Source organism: Carettochelys insculpta, chromosome 18 (genome assembly GCF_033958435.1).
Source record: "Carettochelys insculpta isolate YL-2023 chromosome 18, ASM3395843v1, whole genome shotgun sequence".
Classification (NCBI taxonomy): Eukaryota; Metazoa; Chordata; order Testudines; family Carettochelyidae; genus Carettochelys; species Carettochelys insculpta.
This window is the reverse complement of record NC_134154.1, coordinates 13,771,876-13,789,524: the sequence shown is the minus strand read 5'-3', so window position 1 is coordinate 13,789,524 and position 17,649 is coordinate 13,771,876. Positions and strand designations below refer to the sequence as shown.

Genomic DNA, 17,649 nt, shown 5'->3' with positions numbered 1-17,649 from the left:
CCGCTGTGGTTTTAAGATAGTCTTTAACTTTTAACAACTTTTAACAGAGTGACTGACTATAATAACTATAGAACTGCTAACTATGAACTGTTAAAAACTATTAACACGAGAAAAAAATAAGATTTATCTGTCTCAGGCGTTGGAACCGGAGAGCATTCCGTCTGCAGCCGTTAGCAGTTGAGAAGGAACTGGCGGGGACCAGATCGCGCACGTGACTGTAAGCGCGCGAAGAGCCGATGCGCATTGGCGCATGCGCGACCCGACGGAGACTGCTGAAGATTTTCTGAGCTGCGGCACCGGGGCGAGCCCGACACCTACTGTGGAGCACCCACGGGGACCGCTCGAAGAAGAACACTTGTTTTCTGCCACTTAAAACTTCATATGCCTCAATCTGGGACAAGACTGGTTAGGTACCTTGTGTATTTTGTGAATTGTGTCACCAATACCTGTAGTTTTTCCATAAGAAAAGTTGGCCCCAGCTGTACAGTGACTTCCTTTAAAACCTGTGTAATGTCAGCTTGACTTCACGCATTAGCTTTAATAAAATCTGTATATCACTTTCACATGTTGCATATCTTCCAGCAGATGGGGGATGGAGAGGGAGAGGATTTTGGATGGAGAGCATTCGCAGCTCAAGGATTTCTATGGGATTTGAGGATGCTCAGCAGTCTTTTTATTTAAGTGGGAAAAATGAGAATACGGATTTCCCATTTATTCATGACAAACCAAGGTTTCATCTCACCATCACCAATAGAATTGTATTTGGGGGAAAGCACAAATCTTGCTGGTTTCTACACTGTCTTCCTTTTCACCTGTGTCAAACTGTGCCACAGCCTACGATTCAGATCAAAAGGAAATATTCACTAATATAACATTGTAAAGCTATGCACGACTTTTAGAGATTTGGCTTGTCCTATGCAAACTATTTCTTCTCTTTTAAACCTTAAATATGTTAAGACTTAAATCAGCTACAGAACGGCAGATTACAGCAGTGTTTCTCACTGACGGCTCTGTGGACTGGGGCTCATCCCTGAGACCCCCCCCCACCCCCCCGACACAGTTTAGGAAAATCAGTCCCTGGTATGAAAGAAGTTAAGAATCACTGGATTTCAGCATTAAAACATTTTTACTTGGTCTTAGATAATAAATCCCTGTCTCTCACATATAAAGTTGGTTTAAGAAAATGAGCAGTGGCCCATATTCATTTAAGATTTCACTGTTCTATAGGCTAACTCTTAAATAATTGACATCATGCTGTAGAGGTCCATATACATTAAGAGTCTAGGAAAATTGTAATCAGTACTACATCCTAGCAGATTACACTTGCCTCCAATCCAGGCCAGAGATGCAGACACCCAAAACTCTATCCCAGGAGAAAGTCAGCCTTATGAGCTACACGAAGGACTGGTATGCTCTGCACTGTTCCACATTGCACTATACTTAGACCAGATCTACACTAGCAAAGAACCAGCTATGCTAATTTTGTAGTTGGAGTCAACATAACTTGATTTGAACTTTGGCACTGTCCCCACAGTGGGAGGTCCTCCTGTCGATTTTTGTTACTCCTTATGACTGCAACGAATACCAGAATTGACAGGAGCTGTTCAATTTAGCGTGTCCCTTCTACATATGCTAAAATCGAACCTCAGAAGATCAGCCTCCAGAGCATTGATCCATGGGTAAGTACAGAAGTGCCCTTAGATAGCAGGTGTTGACCCCCCAGAATATTTTCAGCAACATATGTTCTTCGCCACCCTAGATGCTCAAGGGAAATGCAAACGAAAGGACTTTTGAACCACTTGGGTTCCTAAAGAAACATCAGTAAAAGCTGCAAGAGTGTAAGCTAAACGAAAAGAGAACCCTCCCCGCCAAATATAAATTTAAAAAATAAAATTAATACACATTTGCAGAGAGCCCTGATACATAAAATATATTAACAACATAAGAACAGCCATAGTGGTCAGACTATAAACCCATCAAGCCCAGTATCCTGTCTTCTGACAGTGGCCAATGCCAGGTGCCCCAGAGGGAATGAACAGAACAGGCAATCATCAAATGATCAATTTGCTGTCACCCATGTCCACCCTCTTGCAAACAGAGGCTAGGGACACCGTCCATGTCCATCTTGGCTAACAGCCATTGATGGTCTTATCCCCCATGAATTTATCTAGTTCTTTTTTAAATTCTGCTATAGTATTGGTCTTCACAACAGTCTCCAGGAAGGAGTTCCACAGGTTAACTTTGCGTTATGTGAAAAACTATTTCCTATAGTTTGTTTTAAACCTGCTACCTATTAATTTCATTTAGTGACCCCTAGTTCTTGTGTTGTGCTAAGGAGTAAATAACAATTTCTTATTTATTTTCTCCACACAAGTCATGATTTTATATACCTCTATCATATCCCCCCTTGGCCATCTTTTATTAAGCTTCACAACCTTGGAGCTACAATAACACAACAACTAATAACAGCACCGCCACGTACATCAATAATATTCCTGACAGGTTTTGGAACTGTGGGGGTTATAACGCCCACAGTGAGTTAGGGACAGAATCTGGAATGGAACCTGGGAGTTTTCACTTACAATTCCCTCCTCCTACCAAAAGAAATATTTTTTCTTGTGATACTCTCACATGTGGCTCTACCTGTATTCTGTATGTGGTAAAACTCAACCCCCTGGCACCAGGGCCGGCTGAAATAATAAATACTTCATCGCTCCCAGTTTTGGTGGTCACTGCAGACATAGAAGAGGGCACGCCTGGGTCCATATGCTGAGAAGAGAGTTCTGCACTGCCTCCAGAGGACGTGACTAAGGGAAGAAAAGACACAGAAATATTTTTTTAAACGACAGTGACCTTTTATTTAGGCTGGACAAATAGACCATCTTTTTTTTCAGATCTGTTTGGCAGGGTTCATTTTTTTAGACTGGGCTAGAACTGGAAAAAGAATTCAGTCATTGAGCCACTTGCCTTAATCTAATCAGCTGAAATCAGCTAGGAAACCAGAATGACTTAAAACCAAAGCCCCTTTTAAAACAGAGACAGGCCCAAACCAAAGTTGTAAATCCAGCTGCCCCTCAGAAAAGTTCAGCTCTGATTCCAATCTTTGCTGTCTGGCTCAACCCATCTCATTGTTATATTAGTTCTGGCTTCCACCACCCACAACCTGCCCTCCTTCACTTCAGATCCTAAACTTGGAAGAATCCCCCAAGTTATGTTCATGCTATTACTCACTGATCAATATCACAGAAAGCTGGGGACTCAGAGCGCTAGAACTGTCTGGCCACAAGCCCTTCAGTGACCTTTCCCCACAAGGGGAGATTGGAAACTGCCAACACTGTGAGAGTCCAGCACTGGGATTTTGAACTGGGATCTCACAAGAACTGAGACACACAGGCACCATTGGTCTGTAACAACAGCTTCTAACAGACCTGACAAACTTTACTCAGCATTAGTAGTTAATACATATTTCAGGTTCCCATTTCAAGGGACTACTTCACCTTGAATGCTTCCTTGAAATATTTGTTAAATACTTCTGCCAGACAATTTATCCCATTTTGGATTTAGCAGTGACCTTCTGAGGCTAAGGCCAGGTCTACACTACAAAAGAAATTTTCAATTGTCTTAAGCTAAGCAACAGCAGCCATGAAAAATGCATAGCCAGAGTTGACATAGCTTAAGTTAAATTTCCGGCGCGACCCCACTGTGAGAAGTTATGAAAAAACTTTGGATCCTTGACTGCTCCAGAGCATTGGAGTGTTCCAAAGCCAGTAATTGGACAGCCATAGTCTCAAGTTGACACAATGGAGAGTGTGATGGAGAGGAAGAAAAGAAAAAAAAAAACATCACAGCTCCTGGAAAGTTCCTCACAGTTCATTTCAAGCCAGCAATATAACAGAATGAACTAGGGCTACATTTTCTCTGCAAAGAGACGTGCATTGTGCTACTGTATAGCATAGTGTCTGCTGGCAGAGTTCAGAAATGACACGAGTATTCCTCACCAGGGAATTACTCTACTAGCAAAGGGGAAGGCCAAAAAGTGGGAACGCCACCCAAAACACTCTAATATGTGACAGCTTACATTGTGTCTTCACACATACAGCTGAAGAGGAAGATTCAGGGAGAAAGACTGATTTGACTTAATAAGCAAGGAGCTATGGGTTGAAACAACTTGCTCTCCTGCTTACCTGTTTGGTCCCAGCTGACAGTGTGATTGTTGTTTTCATTCTCTTGAGTTGGCACCACAAGTTGGAGCTCATTGATATCAATGGCAGAATTCTGGATTCCATTCTACAACTCAGAACACGCACCAGTAAACGTCAGACAGCATAAAGCCAATGTGCAAGAGAAACAAAATAACCAAAACAAGTAGCACTAACCTCCTGGTCACCCTGTGCATTGGAAGGGGTCCATTTGGGGCACATTTTCTGCCTATGGAAAAAGACAGCAAACAAACCCATCGATTAGTTTGAGGGTCCATTGGAGGAAACTTTTCATTCATGCTCATTTTAATAAGAGAAAACGCAACAGAACAACTGTGTGCAAGCACTTCTATCCATGTGAGCCCACAGAGCACCACTCCCCTTGCCTCAATGACTGTGTGCTAGGGAACAGTTTTTATCCCCATCTTAGCAGGGAGTCAGCTAAGGCAGAGAAGTTATGTTACCTTGTTAAGATGGTGTCATGTGTCTGCAGCAGACCCAGGAATAGATGTCAGATATCCCAAGTCTTTCCACCTATCCTCCCCAAAAGGACAGAACTTTGGTTTCTCTAAGTAGGATGCATTGGAAAATATGTAATCATCTCCCCCTTGGTCTCAAGCTGCAGCATAATTCACTGGTTTCGCCATACGAGACATTTTATTATATAAAACAAATGCTTTCCCAGGATAGTCCCTGCGAGTCAAGAAGTGGCAAATGTTATTTATTTTTATGAAAACAACAGCAGCTCATTCCAAAGTCATTCCGAAGTGTGCTCTTGTCACCAAGAAGGCTAACTGCATATTAGGGTGCATCAAGAGCAGCATTTCCAGCAGAGCTAGAGAAGCTAATTTTCCCCTCTATTTGGCACTGGTGAGGCCACCTCTAATGAGGCAGTGAAATGAATTCTCAGCGCCTCATTAGCACGCCGTCAGCCACGGCGCTTCAAAAGTGCTGCACTTTGCTCATGTGCGGCTCATCTACATGGGGGTCTCTTTCGAAAGGACCCTGCAAATATCAAAATCCCCTTATTCCTATCAGCTGTATCCTATCAGGGCCCTTTCAAAAGGAACCCCCACGTACACAAGCTGCACGCAAGCTAAACATGGCACTTCTGAAGTGCTGCGGCCAGCGGCATGCTAATGAGGTCATTAGTATTCTTCAATCTGGCCATTAGCATGGCCATTTCGAAGTTTTTCCTAAGTGTAGGCAGGCCCTACAGAGGTGGTGGAATCTCCATCCCCAGAGGTTTTTAAGTCCTGGCTTGACAAAGTCCTGGCTGGGATGATTTAGTTGGGGGTTGATCCTGTTTTAGGCAGGGGCTGGATTCAATGACCTGCTGAGGTCCCTTCAAGCTCTAGGATTCTATGAATGAAGGGAACCAAAAGAAGATTCTTTAACAAGATCTTACCCAAGATTTCTTCTTCTAAAACTGACATTAAAGTACACCCAACATCACTAAAGTAGTGGTGAAATAGAACCTGAAGATGCCTCTGAAGGAATCAAATCACTCTGCACCCCTCAGGGTACTGAGACCAAAGTGCTCCAAAGAAAGAATTATTTAGGTATATAGCAGCACTGCACTTTTCAGACATGCAAGAACGCTGAAGGCTTACCAACTAGAAAGCGACGTACCTCATTTCCCTCCCCATATACCGTTTATTAAATTTAACAAAGGTTTTTAGTCATGCATTAGCTAATGTTTCCTTTTGAAGTTGCTGTGGTGGGACAAGGGTTTATAGGCAATTTGGAAGAGATAAAGATCTTAGGGCATAAAAAGAAGGAGGCATTGGCATTGCAGACCTGGTCAGTGAAATAGTTCCAGGTATATGCCACAACATAAAAGTAGGATATGAAGAAGTAGTTGGAAGCATGGCTTAAGCAGTGCTGAAAGGACAAGTGAAAATGCAAGAACAAGGCTGTGCCATGTTTAGTTTACAGACAACATCATGGAACAAGAGTGCACACAACTGAAATTTAACATCTGTCTAAGAGACGAACCTTTAACTCCTTTCTACAGTTTTTAAGTTTGATGCCAGAGAAGATAGTCTGATCCCATCAGAACCACCTCAGGCCTACAGAGTTACTAGAGGTCTTTTTCCTGATGTTATTTGCTCTGGTCAAATCTCCTCAACCTCCTCCCTTGCTGGTGGGGAATGCTATCTCTGCTCAAGATCATGCCCAAATTCAGGGTGACCCCTTGCCACCAGCAGCACCTTCATCACCTGATGAACCTATAGCAGGCACTGCAGCTGTGGGACCTCCCACTGACCACAGGTCTTACCAGGAAGTTCTCTGCCCGGTAGCCTACAAGATGAACATTCAGGTGGAGGGGTTGATAGAAGCCAAGGATCCAATGGTAGACACACTAGTGCTGGAGAGTCCCTCTAGGGCTGCTTAATCCATTATAAGGCCAATACATAACACTAACAGTGCTCTGTGGCAAACCCCAGCCTCAGTCCCCTCTGCTGCTAAAGGGATGGAGAGATGCTATTTCATTCCATCAAGAGGGTACAAATTTCTCTTCTCCCATCTGCATCCATGTTTCTTGATGATCTCTACAGTCAATGAAAAGGAGAGACAGGGCCAGCAAGCACCAGCCCCAAAGTCTAAGAACACAAGGTGCCTAGGCCTCTTCATCCCAAAGATGTAAGCAGTGTGGGAGCTGGAGCCGAGAATAGCTAGTCAGCAGGTATATCTTCAATTCATGGCAAGCCATGTCAAAATTTACTGAGCTGCTTCCCTTAGACTCCAAATAAGGGCCTTCAGCAGTGGTCAAGAGGCATTCATCAGGGCTACATGTGCCAGTTCAACAAATACTGCAAGACCTTCCATTTGACAGCAAAGGTCTCTTCTTCAAGCAGTTTCCAGGCTACATAGCCTTAAGGATTCAAGGCCAGCTATGAAGTCTTTTGGCATGCACACACTGGCCCCTCATAGGAAACTATTTAGGCCTCAGCTGCAGTAGTATAGGCAGTAGCTAGTGTGGTTAAGTCAAACCCACTTCTGGGCCCCAGACCTCCATTCAGTTCAGTCTTGCTGATAGTTTAGATACTGAAGCACAGGCCCCACTTGTCCTTGCCAGGGTTTGGACTTCTGTCCCTTGGCTAGAAGGGCATTGGGATAGGTACCTCTTGGTCTTCCTGTGCTGGGTAAACAGTGCTCCCCAGTCACTGGCTGAACTCTCAGATTACCTGGGAGAAGGGAGCCCAAACACTCCCTGCCAGAGCTCCTCACCTCTCCTGCTGTCTTTGACAACATTGACCTTCTCCTTATCAGTACTGTCTCCACCTCTCATTCTCCACACCTTCTTCAAGCAAGGAAGACTGTTTAAAAGGCCACGTGGCTGCCTGACATGAGACCAGCTGACCCTAACTGATTTATAGCAACTCTGTCTCCATTGCTTCACTCCACCTGTGATAACCCCAGGTCAGCTGCTTCTCGATGCCCTGAAGTAACCCTCTCCTAATCAGCCAGGACCATATTTGCTTTTCACAGCTGCCTCTCATCCCTTCTAATCTAGCCTTCTGGCCTGACCCTGCCACACCAGGCAGAAACCACTCAATCCTAGGAACAGATATGGTAGGCAGAGATCCTCCAGTTGGCCTGAGGGCCAAGGACAGGGCTCCTTTAAGTCAGTTTCAGGCCCCAAACAGAGGTGTTGAAGGTGCACCCAAAGATGATGTACCAGTCTATGCTCCAGAGTCATCTCCATGTTTCCTGAATCGTCTATCCCACTTCTGCTATGCAGGGGCCTATATTACTTTGGACCGATGTGTCCTCTGCATGGTAGCCATGAGATATTCTGTCCAGTTCTCCTCTGCACCCTCCCCACTATCCTTCATGCAGGAGTGTGGGCGGAGAGTGCATGAGGGCAATGGGTGGGAGGGGCACTTACCTGCACAGGTCCCCAGGGGCACATGTGGCTCCGTGTCCTTGGCTGCTCCCAGGCACTGCCCCCCGACTGCTCCTTTTGGCCACAAGTCCGGCCAATCAGAGCAGCAAGGGAAAAGTCTCCCAGCAGTGCTTCCCGGTGCTATTGTTCCCCCACCTGGGAGGAGGGAGCGGCAGTGCACAGAGCTGTTGTTTCACTCTGCCAGGCTAAGCCTGTGGACTGAATACACACTTCCCACCGCGCAGCGGGCCAGATGCTGGGGAGGGGGTGGGGAGCCATGAGCATCAGGGGCTGGATCCAAGCAAGCTGCAGGCCAGATCCAGCCCAGGGGCCATAGGGTCCCCACCCTTGTAATGTAGAGTAACATAGTCTATCAGCAGTGTGCTTTCATCTGCCATGCCCCGAAGATACAGTAATCCCTCACTTTACACGTCTTCAGGTTGCATGAAATTCACTTTAACGCAAGTTTCACACAACTTGAAGATGCATGGCTGTCAGCCTGCCTAGCTTCCCACAGCTGCTGGCAGCTAGGCAGCCTAACAGCCCCTTCCCCCTGCCTTCCCAGAGCAGCACTAGGCACTGCCCTGGGAAGGTAGGGGGAAGTATTTTAGCTCACCTGACAGCGGCCCCACTCTGGGAAGGTAGGGAGAAGGGTTTTAGCCCCCCTAGCTGCCCACTGCTGCAGGCAGCTGGGGGGGGGGCTAAAAGCCCCTTGCCCCCTGCAGAATCAGCCCCCCGCACACAGCCCCAGCCCCCAGCACGTTTCAAACTCTGCAGACCTGGCTCCAACCTTCACTCACCCTAGCTCAACTCCACCCTACTGTACTTGTTACCTTACCTGGAGGTTGGTTGGTTGACAAGGTGTACATGCCTGGCACACTTGTAGGCTAGGAACATTGTCATTCTTCTGATGCCACTGGTCTTTATTACACCACTCCAAGCTTCGCTATCGTTCCAACTCTTGCACTTAAGTCTTCCAGAAGAGTGATAGACTAAGATAGTTCTTTCCAGACAAGCTGGAGACAGGAGTGAAGGGAGAGTGCGAAGGAATGTTCTCCTTCAAAAAAACAAACCTTGAGGCACCCTTCTAAAACCATAAGTGTGAGTGGGTGTTTATCCACAACAAGTGATGAAAAGGTACATATGCGCCTGAGAAACCAATCAGTTCACTGGGTCATTCCTGGACGGTGGATGGGCGAGGCCTAATTGAAGATGAGTACCAGGTCAGTAGGGAGATGATTGGTTTGTATAAAGAAAGGAAGCCAGGCACATAAAGGGGCATTAGAGAGAGAGAGACTGTGAGAACTCTGGAGCCTCTTTTAGCAGCTGGTGGGTAAAGGAAGCACTTCCAGAGAGGCAGATGGACTGTAAACATAAGAAAAAGATTAGGGAAAGGAGCTGAAAGCGGGATATGGTTTAAAGAAGTTCTGGGAGTCAGAAAGGAGTTTAAGGGAGCAGATTTTTTCTGTAGCTCACAGGATTCCTGAAGAAGAACTCAGAGCAGAGGGAAAGCCTGGATTTTTAATGACTGCTGGGAAAGGTGATGCAGAAAACCCCTATTGTGAGGGAAGATGGATTGTAGAATTTAGAACCAGCCTAACAGGGGAAAAAGTCCTGAGAAATAGTGTCTCAGACAAGAGTGGCAGATAACCTTGCAGAACATGAAGAAAAGGGGTGACAACTTTAGTGAGGCACAAGCTCAGCTGGGGTGGAAAACTTAAGGGGTTTTTTTTTTGGCTCTTTTATTTACATTGGACTGGGTAGAATAAGTGTTACTGGGGTGGAGGGCCAAGTCATTGAAAAAAGACAGCCCACTGCAGGACCACAGCAACTATTGTCAGGAGTGGCTCCACCAAACCCAGCCATAAGGAGGTCCTGTACCAGTGAGTCCAACCTTCAATAACCAAGAACAATCCAGTCGTGTCAGGGTTATCAGGAGGTCTCTCTTTGAACATCTGCCGGGATTTCAAAACAAACAGAGAAACCATAGAAATCCTCCAATACCCAAAGAAATTTATGCCTGTGGGTCTCTTAAAATAGATGTACATAATTCAGGTGGGCAGTGCAAATGCAGATAAATTTATAACAACTCCCAGTTTATTACTATTCTCTTGCACAGTGTTGTATAAAAGGCATATGTTAATACTGAATATAAAAATCTGTTACTTGGCTGGCTTGGCCTGCTATAAGCTCCATTAATACTATTATGGTCTCATACAGCACTTTTCATCAGTAGATCCTGGCATTCTTTTCAAGAGGTCTGTGTCATGATTGTCATTTTACAGAAGGGAAACATACTCCTAGGGAAGAAGTGACTCGCCCAATATCAGCCAGCAGACCGGCGGCAGAACAAGAATGCAACCAATGTAGTCGGAATCCTAGCTCAGTGCTCTATCCTTTAACAACATAGCCTCCCCTAGTAAGACAAACACCAGCATATTTGGTGGTGAGGAAAGCCAGAAAGGAACTATGTATGGCATAATTCATACCTCAGTCTTCTTGTGTTCAGACAGACCATTCTTTTGCCTTAACGATTTAAGCAATTAACATTGGGTCCCCTTTTATAACCAGGTTCCTCCCCATTTACCTCTGATAGCACAACAAAACATAGGCGAAAAGAGTCAGTGATCCAACATGTTTTTGCAATGATGACCATTATAAAGTCAGCATTTGCTCAGAGCTACCACATCACAGTATTAGAAATACCAAAGGTATTTCCTCTTCGAAATATAGAGGAATAAGAGCAGTATCTAGCAGGTAACTAAGAAAATGGGTGCCACTGTGCTTCCCAAGCCTTACAGTATTTATGTCTCACAGGCAAAAAAAACTAACAAGAGCTGGATGAAGTGTTTCAGTGGAAACTTTTTTTTTTTAAGTGGAAAAATGAGTTTTTGACTAAACTAAATTTTGCACAGGGGAGAGGTTACTTTCCACAGAAAAATGACTGTTCATAAAAATAAAATGAACACGTGAAAAAATCATTTGACCAGAATCCAAAAAATTACATGGAAACCAATTTTTCAGTTCAGAAATACCACCACAGTCCCTCCAACCCTTCCCCTCACCCTATTCTTTCCATGGTTCGTCCAGTGAGAGAGTGCCTCCCATGATACATTGCAGCAGCTCAGCATACAGGGAAACCAAGGTGCATCGTGGGAAATTTAGTCTCGCCAAGTAGCCCCCACCACAGAGGAGAATGGGTGCCTCCTCCCTCCAGACTTCAGCTCATGGGAAGTGCCAGAACACCTTTACTAAATCAAAGTTTTTAGCTGAAATATTGAGGGATGATGGGTTTTTATGGAAAGAAACTTTTGATAAAGGCAACTTTTTTCCAACCCAGCCAGACTTTGCTGAAGTAGCAACTGCTCCACTCAGATGGAAAGAACCAGTGTGTAGAACTATGGGCTAACCAAAGATGGAGGGCATTGACACATGCAGGCAGGCAGGCAGGCAGTGTCTTCTTGGATTCTGTACTCAGCATAGAGCTGTAACTGGCAAATAACCATTCGTTTTTTATCACACAGAGGTCAGTCAGATTCCCCAGAAACATATTACAGCAGTGAGCAATGCTACCTGGCAACCAGTCCTGCTTTATATGCTGCCCAGTCAACTATTATTATGACGTCTTGTGTTGGCTGGATATTACTACCTCATTTCTGCCCAGCTGGAAATACAGGGACGGTATTACCCTTTAAATCAATTTATGTATAGGGAGGTGGTTGAAAATAAGTCTTCCCTTCAGGTAAAAGAGTTGTAAACTGAGGAGCTGAAATAAGAATTAGCCCCTTAGCAAGGTGCACAAACATAAAATGTCTCTTCCCCTGAGTTGCTCAACCACCAAGTAAAAGTCTGATCGCACTGAGCATGATTAAAATTAAATAAGGGGAGCATGGCTCTTGTTCTGGGGGCTTGGGAAGCAAATAAAAGCCCCTGCTACTCAAGCCAGGCCTCATGGCCAAAAGTAATTAGAATTATTGGCCATCTAACAACTGATGCTTTCATTCCCTCCCCAAACACTAAACAAAAGCAATAGTGTGGCAGAAACTTGGAGTCTCCCCAGAGAGCTTCAGCCTGGCTGAAGGGAATAAACCTGGGCAGGCATTGCTGATGACTCCATTTGTCAGGACTTGCTGGGTGCCAAGCCTGTCCTGTGTCATTTCTAAGACTGGTGAGGCAGAACCGGCTACTTCTCGCTGAGCAAGAGAGGCAGCTAAAAACCAGGGTAGGTGGGTGGGGGGAAGTGCAGCACAGATAAACGTCAACTTGCTCAGACACCAGAGGAACAGGTGGAGTAGAGAGAAAGGGAGGTGGCGGGCAACTTTAGAAAACAGTCTAAAGTTTATGATTAGTATCTTCTGTTGCAGTTTCCTCTGCAACAGCACATTCCAATTGGAACAAGTGGTATTCACCAGAGAACTGGTCCTGGTTCTGAATGCTGCCTCACTGGAGAACCGTCGTTCCTCCTAGAGTACTCTCCTACCCATACACTAACTAGATGTCCTCAGGGGACAGTATCTGCCATTATGGGCTCCACTCAACATGGCCATCACTTCAGCAACTTCTCACTTCATCCTTAAATTTGAACTTCTATGTGCTATCTGTAACACATGGCTACTGGAAATAGGCGGTCTGTGGATGCAACCGCACCTCCTGGCTTGTGGTGGTCTCCACTGTAAATAGCATTCACAGTTGGGTTCAGTGGCTCTCAGCACCTCAGATGTAACACGGTGGCCAGATTCATTGTAGAGATCGGCCTGAAGTGATATCCCAGATCAAATCCTTATAAACATATTGCAGGCACTTAAGAACATCACAGCCGCCATGGGTCAGACCAAAGCATTTCACCTTTCAACAGCTGCCAATGCCAGATGCCCCAAAGGGAGTGAATAGAACAGGTAATTATGAAGTGATCCTTCCCCTGTCACTCATTTTCAGCCTCTGACAGAGGCTAGGTACACCATTCCTAACCATCCTGGCTAATGAGTATTGGTAAACTAATCCTCCCTGAATTTATCTAGTTCTTTTTTGAATCCTGTTAAAGTTCTGGTCTTCACAACATCCTCTGGCAAGGAGTTCCAGGGGTTGACTGTAAGCTTTGTGAAGAAATATTTCTTTTGCATTAAGCCTGCTACCTCTTAGTTTCATTTGGTGACCTCTCCTTATGTTATGGGACCAAGTAAATAACTTTACCTTTTAATAGGCCCAGGAGGGACTTGGCATTTCAAAGCCACCTTCTTAATGGATCCATACCTGACCTTTCCCCAAACTTTAGTGTGTGGGTATGCTCCTTTCTTATTCTCCCATCTTTGATTTGGTGTCAGTCCCTCTCTCACAGATTTGAATAATAAAAGTTTCCTGCAAGGAGGAGAAAAGAGGGGGCTAATACGAAACTGAAATCCTGAGGCCGTACAAAACTAAAAGTGTGTCTGCTGGTCTCATTCTGAGGCCCTTTTCCGATGTGCTTAATGTATATCACACAATTTTACTGAACTACGCTGAATGCCATGCTGTCCAGAGTCTCAAAAATAACCCAGACATCATAATCAAACCAGCTGACAAAGGGGGTGCTGTTGTCATCCTGAATAGGTCAGACTATGAACAGGAGGCAGCCAGACAACTCTCCAACACCACATTTTACAGACCTCTCTCCGCTGATCCCACTTTGGAATTCCAAAGGAAATTACAACAACTACTGAAGGAACTCCCTGCTGCTACTCGGGACCTCATTAACTCAGACACACCATCTGAGCCGCAGCCTGGATTATTCTATTTACTTCCCAAAATCCACAAACCTGGAAACCCTGGACGCCCTATCATTTCAGGTATTGGCACCCTTACCACTGGACTATCCAGTTACGTGGATTCCCTCCTCAAACCCTATGCCATCAACGCTCCCAGCTATATCCAAGATACCACTGACTTCCTGAGGAAATTACAAAACATCGAAAAAGTTCCTGATAACGCCATCCTTGCCACAATGGATGTAGAGGCTCTGTACACTAATATTCCACATAAAGACAGATTACAAGCAATCAGGAATACCATCCCTGATGCCACCACAGCCAATCTGGTGTCTGACTGCTGTAACTTTGTTCTCACACACAATTATTTCCGTTTTGGGGACAATTTATACCTCCAGATTAGTGGAACTGCTATGGGCACCCGCATGGCCCCACAATATGCTAATATATTTATGGCTGACCTGGAACAACGATTCCTCAGCTCTTGTCCCCTATTACCACTCCTCTACTTAAGATACATTGATGACATCTTTATGATTTGGACCCATGGTACAGCGACTCTAGAGGAATTCCACAGAGACTTTAACAATCTACACCCCACCATCAACTTATGCCTTGATTACAACATGCAAGAGATACATTTCCTAGACACTACAGTACTAATCAAGGATGGCCTGATCAGTACCACACTGTACCAAAAACCTAGTGATCGCTATACTTAACTATACCCTTCTAGTTTCCATCCTGCACACATGACTAGATCCATTGTTTACAGTCAAGCTCTTAGGTACAATCACATTTGCTCTGATCCAACTGACAGAGACCAAAAACTACAAGAACTTTACCAAATATTCATAAACCTGAATTACCCACCAGGAGAAGTAAAAAAACAAATCGACAGGGCCAGACGAATACCCAGAGACCAGCTACTCCAAGATCGGCCCAAAAAAGCCAAGAACAGAACACCACTGGTCATCACCTACAGCCCCCAACTCAGACCACTGCAACGAATTATTAAAGACCTACAACCTATCCTTACTCAGGATGCTACACTCCAGGAGCCCTGGGTGACACGCCTGTTCTCTCCTACAGACAACCTCCCAACCTCATGAGGATCCTCATTAACAGCCACAGTCTATACCCCAGGAATACCAGTCCTGGAACCTTTCCCTGCAACAAAGCCCGCTGCCAGCTTTGTCCACATATCTTCTCTGGAAATACCATCTGGCTATGGTCTGAAGAAGTGGGTCTGTCCCACGAAAGCTCACCTAATAAACCATTTTGCTAGTCTTTAAAGTGCTACTTGACTGCTTTTTGTTTTGATAGTGTATAGACTAGCACGGCTTCCTCTTTGTTACTATTGGACCTAACCAGGTTACTCACAGAATCACAGGCACTTTCTCATGCTCCTCTACTAACATCATATATGCCATCATGTGCCAACAATGCCCAGGTGCTTTGTATATTGGACAGACTTCTAACTCCCTTAGACAAAGGGTCAATGGGCACAAAACAGACATCAAAACACTCCAGATCCACAAACCAGTTAGTCAACATTTTAATGGAATGGGGCATTCTGTCAATGACCTCAAGGTATGTGTGTTACAGAAAAGGAATTATCACTCCGTTTTGGAAAGAGAAACATCTGAGCTGGCTTTTATATTCAAATTCGGCACATTAACATATGGTTTAAATCGTGATGGGAACTTTCTGAGTCACTATAGGGGCTTGTCTGCATACTTGGCTCAATCTAATTCCTGACCTTCCCCCCCACCCCTCCACTCTCTGATTTGCTCACCTTGATTATCTTTTTCTGATTTGTCCTCCTTGCTTACTGTTTTTGGTTCTCTGTGCCTTAAATATTGAGTCTGTTCTGGTCTGGCTGTGGTCTGAAGAAGTGGGTCTGTCCCACGAAAGCTCACCTAACAAACCATTTTGCTAGTCTTTAAAGTGCTACTTGACTGCTTTTTGTTTTAATTTTACTCCTAGTCTGTATAAGACAACACACAAGTTCCATTGCAAGCTCTTATGAAAAGAGGACCCACACCAATATCAATGTGTATCAGAGGTAAATGTGAGTAGGTGCACTTTGGTGCACAGCTCCAGCAAGATCTGGCTGCACCGTGGCAAAAGCCAGCAGGGTGCTATTGAAAGAGCTGGCAAGGGAGCTGGGTTGCAATAAGAAGTTATTTTCACCTCAGTGTGCATACACAGAACAGCAAGGAAAAAATCCTCAGAGAGCATCTGCCAAGACTATATCAATTGGCTTATTCAGCAGAGTGGGATCCTCGCTTTTGCAAGCATCATGTTTCACTCACGCACACAAGTTTGACAAGAAAAACACACGTCCAGAATAACTTATCCCTGGAAAAACAGGAAGGGATGCACAAGCATACAGCCAAGCGGGCTAGGAAATTACCTTTCAAAATACAAATAGGCAACCTAACTAAAAGAAGGTAATTTTCCCTGAAATTACCTCAAACCAAGCTTACCAGGGGCAATCATTTTCTGCAACTCTAGTCCACTAACCCTGGCGAGATACACTCACAACTGGATTTTAAAGATTTATTTAAAAAAATTAAAAATTTGTACTCAGAATCACAGGGCTGGAAGGGACCTCAGGAGGTCATCTAGTCCAGCCCCCTGCTTCAAGCAGCATCAACCCCTACTAAGTCATCCCAGCCAGGACCTTGTCCAGCCGGGACTTAAAAACCTCAAGGTTTTTAATACTCCATGTATTAACACCTAGCTAGTACCCCATTTTAAAAACATCCTGTTTGGAAAAGCCAATTCAAACAAATCCTGACTCTTATTAGCAAAACAATATCCATTGCAACTGAACCTTTCAAATAAGGTTCCCTTTCAAAATGGGCTTAGTGTTTTAAGTAGTCTGGAAGCCAAATATGTGGTTTGCAACACCCCCACGTGTGTTAAGTATTATTTTTACACCATTAGAAGATCCACTGAAATTACTGGGGTTAGTTGAGGATTAGCACTGTACTCAAAATAAGAGGGTACTGTATAAGAATCTGGCCCAGTATGAGCTGTGACTGCTAGTACAGCAGGGAGAAACATTTACCAAACAAAAAAAACAAAAAACAAAACCCCTAACAAAATATTTAGAAGCTTGCATTTTTACAGCTTATTTGAACCATTCCAGAGGAAGCAAAACATTGTAAGCTAACTTACGTATTTATCTGGCTCCTTCAAGAAGGACGATGACTAGATGTGTGTCTAACATTTAAAAGTTTTTCAAGGTTTAGTTTGCTAAGCAATACAAAAATAATGGCTAGACTCTAAAGACAGGACCTTCCACGTATAAGAGAGAAGATTATGCTTAACTCTAACTACTTCCTCTATATCCTTTAAACCTAGTGTGGTTATAGAATATACTTTGTATCTATTCAGCATGCCCAGGGACTCACCCCCGCAACAGGACTAAAGAAAAATCAGCCTTATCACAATATTATTCAATATTATCAAGAGCTCTTTGAAAATTTCGCAATCTTCAGGAGATCTTATACACACGGGCATACAGAGATACACAAGTTAACATAAAAATGTTGCAAAGTCAAACACTCAATAGTCAGGAAGTGCCACAATCATTTGTTCCCCTTGATTATATTCATGACGAGGATAAAATTTTTAATTGCATAATCATATCACTCTTTTTTATACACAGTAGGCCCTTGGGATATGCAAGGGTTGCATTCCATGCAACCCTTGCGTATGCCGAATTTAGGGTTGGAGGAGGGCCTAGATGGCGGGTTGGGGCTGACGGGGTTAAGCCTGGGGTGGGTTAGGGCTGCAGGAGAGG

At 44.4% G+C, this 17,649-nt stretch overlaps 1 protein-coding gene across 1 annotated transcript in view; it reads left to right on the top strand.

Moving 5' to 3' along the window:
* CHFR (checkpoint with forkhead and ring finger domains) overlaps nucleotides 1-492 on the top strand; it is a 61,727-nt gene extending 61,235 nt beyond the window's left edge. Inside the window, exon 19 of the transcript XR_012647995.1 lies at nucleotides 137-492. The gene's annotated coding sequence lies outside the window, so the exon portion shown is untranslated. The remainder of the gene's footprint in view (nucleotides 1-136) is intronic.
* Nucleotides 493-17,649: the final 17,157 nt, after the last annotated feature.